Source organism: Gavialis gangeticus, unplaced genomic scaffold (assembly GCF_001723915.1).
Source record: "Gavialis gangeticus isolate Ggan-Ray unplaced genomic scaffold, GavGan_comp1, whole genome shotgun sequence".
NCBI classification, from domain to species: domain Eukaryota; kingdom Metazoa; phylum Chordata; order Crocodylia; family Gavialidae; genus Gavialis; species Gavialis gangeticus.
This window is the reverse complement of record NW_017729032.1, coordinates 228,232,802-228,238,157: the sequence shown is the minus strand read 5'-3', so window position 1 is coordinate 228,238,157 and position 5,356 is coordinate 228,232,802.

Here is a 5,356-nt window from a genome sequence, read left to right as displayed (position 1 = left end):
CCAGGAACAATGGTCACAAGCTGGCGGAGGGAAGGTTTAAGTTGGACATCAGGAGGCGCTACTTCACGGTCAGGGCGGCTAGGGTCTGGAACCAGCTTCCAAGTGAGGTGGTGCAGGCTCCCACCCTGGGGGTTTTTAAGAGGAGGTTGGATGACCACCTTACTGGGGTGGTCGTTTGACCCCAGTGCTCTTCCTGCCATGGCAGGGGGTCGGACTAGATGTTCTGCTCGGGTCACTTCCGACCCTAGAAACTATGAAACTATAGAAACTATGAAACTATAATCCTACCTCCAAGGTGGTGATTGGGAGAGGTCCTGCATAATTGGAAAATGGCAAATGTAGTATCCATCTTTAAGAAAGGACAGAAGGAGTATCCATAGAATTACACACTGGTCAACCTCACCTCAGTCCCTGGAAAAATCATGGAGCAGGTCTTCAAGGAATTCATTTCTAAGCACTTGGAGGAAAAGGTGATTAGGAACAATAAGCATTAGATTCACCAAGAGCCGGTCATGCCTGACCAACCTGATTGCCTTCTATGATGAGATGACTGGCTCTATGGATGTGGGGAGACCAATGGATGTGATATACTCGGACTTTAGCAAGGATTTTAATACAGTCTCACACATCATTATCTCAGGCAAGCTAAGGAATTATGGGTTGTGTGAATGGACTGTAAGGTGAATAGAAAAGTGGCTGGATTGTCAGAATCAAAGGGTAGTAATCAATGGCTTGATGTCTAGTTGGCAGCTGGCATCAAGTAGGGTATCCTGCGGCCAGTTTTGTTCAATATCTTCATCAATGACCTAGAAGATGAGTTGGAGCGCACCCTCAGCAAGTTTGCAGATGACACCAAGGTCAGGGGAGTAGTAGATATACTGGAGGGTAGGGCTAGCATACAGAGAGACCTAGACAAATTGGAGGATTGAACTAAAAGAAAACTTATGAGGTTCAATAAGGACAAGTACAGCATCCTGCACACAGGATGGAACAATCCCAGGCACAGGCACAGGCTCGGGACTGAGTAGCTAAGCAGCAGCTCTGCAGAAAAGGACCTGGGGGTTACAGTGGACAATATACTGAATATGACAAGGCCAACAGTGTGCCCTTGTTGCCAAGAAGGTTAACAGCATACTGGACTGCATTAGTAGAATTGCTAGCAGATCAACGGAAATGTTTTTTCCCCTGTATTCAGCACTGGTGAGGCCACAACTGGTGTACTGCATCCAGTTTTGGGCTATCTACCATGGAAAGGATGTGGACAAATTGAAGACAGTCCAGTGGAAGGCACTGAAAATGGTTAGGGGGCTGGGGAATGGGAACATGACTTCTTAGGAGAAGCTCAAGGAACTGGGTTTATTTCATTTAGAGAAGACCAAGCCCCACCTCCCACCCCCCAACTTTAATAGCAGATTCAACTACCTGAAGCGTGGTTCTAAAAAGGATGGAGCTAGACAGTTGTCAGTGGTGGCAGTTGACAAAGCAAAGACTAATGGTCTCAAGTTGCAGCAAGAGAAGTTTAAGTTAAATATTAGGAGAATGTTTCTCACTCACAAGGAAGGGTAGTGAAGCACTGGAACAGACTACCCAGAGAGGCTATGAATCTCCACCCTTGGAAGTCTTTAAGACGTAGCTAGACAAAGCCTTTGCTGGGTTAATATAATTGAGGATGGTCCTGCTTTGAGCAGGGGTTGGACTAGATGACATCCTGAAGTCCCTTCCAACCCTAATTTTCTATGATTCTAAGGCAAAAAGACATAAGATCTAGTGGCCTGCACATGGGACTTGGGGGGGCTAAACAACTGATTCAGATGAATGCTCTTACCAAGTTTCCAATACTCATCTTTCTACAGTTCTCTCTAGACAACACTATCTATCTTGATAGGCATACTATATAATTCCAATAATATGGCAGCTGACTTTTCTTACTTTGAGGTCACATTCTCAGAGGAAAAAATGAACTCTTATGACATGTAAAAAATTACAGCTTGCTTTTCAAACTATGTTTTTTTTTCTGTTCTGTATGTTTTTTTGTTGTCAAATGCTAGCTACAGGCATTCAAGAAGCCTGAGGTGCAAGTACTCTAACTTTTGAGCTTTATTCTAAGTGCACAAGTTAATTCAGGACAAACAGAACAGATATAAGCCCCTCAGTGGGGCAGGACTCAAAGCCTGCTTGATGGGCTGAGTCATGGCAGGGATGGGTCTCACATGCCTCCTAGCATGCCCTGCAAGCTCCCCAGGCTACTGAAGACTCCTGAACTGAGCTTAATGGCCGAGCCACACCAGATTGGCTGCTGGGCCCAGGTCACCACACCCCCAATCACCTTCCATCGTGGTTTGCAAGTGCCTTTGTTTTTCAACTCACTCACCCAAGCAAGCAGGGAGACCCAGGAGCTACAGCAGATCCTGCTTATCACCCTGTGTGAGTTGTCACGGAAAATTTCACATGTATGCTGGCAATACAGGAGTGGAGAAATGAATTGGCTGTGATAAGCATGCGCCATGGAAACAGGCCTAGCATGTGTCCTCTGTGCGACCTGCAGGCCTGTCACTCAAGCCTGACCTACTTTTGGTTCCACGCAGGCTCAGTTGATACAGAGAGCCTGCTGCAGCGCATGCTCATTAGTTCCCTGGTATGAGGTAATTCATCTAGAAAATTCTGCCTGCCAAGCAACCTAATTGGCCAAGGGGCTGCTTTAAAAGGGTTAGTGAGACCCTCCCTTGGGGGGAGATCTGCTTGAACTGAGAAAAGAGCCTGGTCTCAGAATCTCTCTCTCAGCAGGGCTTCCCGGCCTGTTGGTCTCCTCCAGTGAGGACTCTGGCTGTTTTGCTGCGTCTTCACACTTGATTGTACTGTTCATTCGTGACATCGATTCTCCGGTCTATGAACTATTTTGATTTTGATTTCGACTTCGGCCTGCAACAGTTCCCACTGTCTCCAGCTTCCTACTTACCTGGCGTTTAACCGACCTCAGCTTCGTTTCTTGACCACGGCTTGGCTCGACTCTGCACACCTTGATCCTGACTCCGGCTATCTTCACAACCACTTCAACCATCCAATTGGCATCACATCTGGTTATCCTCAACGAGTTACAGTTCGTTGTACTGTGTGTTAGTTCACTCCCTTTATGAGCCGTTGACCAGTCCTAGGACTATTGAGCCAGGCAGCCGCCCCTAGCCTCTGGGTTAGATAGCAAGGGCTTGGCTCAAGAACCCTGTGGACCAACGGACCCCTGTGTTGTTGTTTGTTCGTGCCATCGCACCACTGTAACTGAAGAATTACTGTGCCTATGCCTCGCAAAGCGTAAGTGAATAAATCATCTGTTATTTTGAAACCACACGCCTCTATGCTGCTCAGAACTCCGCCGCCGCTAATCCCAACCTGTTTGTTCGTGACTCCAGTTGCCACCCTGCTCCACCGTGAACCCTGGGACCTTCACAAAGGGGGTATCCCAACATGAGTCATGCTGGAGGCTGCAGGATGTCATGGCCGACCACCTGGACCTGATGAATCAGCAGTTTGTTGTGGTATGCACCCTCGTGGCCATGAGCCACCAGCCAGCTATCCCATGCCTGGCCACCCATCACACCCTGCACCTGCCAAAACTGATGCCTACTTTCTTTGTCTGTGTATGGGTTTGTGTCCATGATGCCCAAGTTCTGTTTGTCCCAGATGCCTGGGTTCTGTGTGTGTGCATGTGTGTGTGTGTCCTGGACACCTGGGTTGTATGTTTGTGTGTATGTGGTGCAGCCCACCAGCTTGCTAAGCCAGTTCACACAAAAAGTTTGGCAGCTACAACATTTAATTAAACTGAGGGGCATCAGTTTTGCACACAACTTTCCCTCTGCTGCCTCAGAGGAAGTGTTTCTCCCATTGATGGCAGAAACAAACTCATCAGGAGAAATAAACCGTCCAGCTTCCCTTGGAGGCTGGAACTCTGCCAACCTGCAAGGGGAAACCCATCATTTCCCATGGTTTTTTCCTTTAAAGGAGAATCCATTTTTAAAGTTTGTTGATCAATTTTTGTTTGTTTGTTTGTTCTCAGGCCTTTCATATATTCTTGCAACCCACTTTTGAGTCTTGACCCACAGGTTGAGAAATGCTGCATTAGACTATTCCCTACCTATAAACATCGCATTCAGATGGACAGCAGTAAAGTCTGTGCATGGGTAGCTGCCTTAAGATGTTCAGGCAGCATGACATGGGGTGTTGAGTTCAAAGTGCTCAGAACCACTGCACTTGCAATTTTACTCCTGGATGGTCCAGAAGTTGTGACACTAAAAAACTCATCACTGTACTTAACAGTGTCCAGAGACTTATAACAGGCTGAACGTCTTATACATACACAGATGTACACCCTGAACTTTCAGGCATTAGACCAAGTGACATAAGAACCACTCCCTTGCTGCCAGGTTTCTGGGCCTTTGAAGAGCCCAGCAGGCTGGGTAATGTGGCCCATATGTTACATTAAATTTAGCTCACAGGTCAGGTGAATGAAAATGAAATGATTGGTCAGACTAATCCAGTCTGAAATCTATAGCTTTTTATACCAACACCAAACCTGGCAGTGCACAGGTGACCTGACAGTGCCTTGTAGAGTGCCTGGCTGATTCTGAGGTGCTTGTCTGGGGTGCTCAAGTGACCCAGTAGTTCCCACACAGTGCCCACATGACCCAGCTTTGCCTGGGGACCTGGTTTTACCCAGGTCACCCAGTAGTGCCTAGGTGGGGTGCCCTGGTGACCTGGCAGTGCCTGTGTGACCCAGTAGTGCCAAGCTGGAATGCCTGGGTGTCCCAGTGGTGCCCAAGTGTGGTACCCAGGTAAACCAGTGGTACCCTGGTGGCATTCCTGGGATCCTGACTGTGCTTATGTGGAGTGCCCAGGTAACATGGTGGTGTCTGGAAGATCTGGCAGTGCCCATATGGGGTGCCCTAGTTGGGGGTGTCCAGGTGACCAGGCAGTGCCCAGATGACTTGATGGTGCTCAGATGGGGTACCAGTGTGACCCAGCAGTGTGCTGTTTGGGTGCCTGGGTGACCTTGGGTGCTCAGGTGTGCTGCACAAGTGACTCACTCACTGGTGCTCAGTTGCAGTGCCTGGATGACCCAGCTGTGCCCAGGTGACATAGCTGTGAACCACTGGCTTACCCTGGCACCCCACTCAAGAACCATAGTGTCACTCAGGCAACCCATTAAGCACCAATAGGTCACCTGGGCACCACACCCTGGCACCACCTAGCATGCCACCTGGGCACCAGTGGATCACCCAGGCACTGCCAGGCCTCCCAGGCACCAATTCTCTCTGTCTCTGTCTCTCTCTCTGTCTCTCTCTCTCTCTCTCTCTCTCTCTCTCTC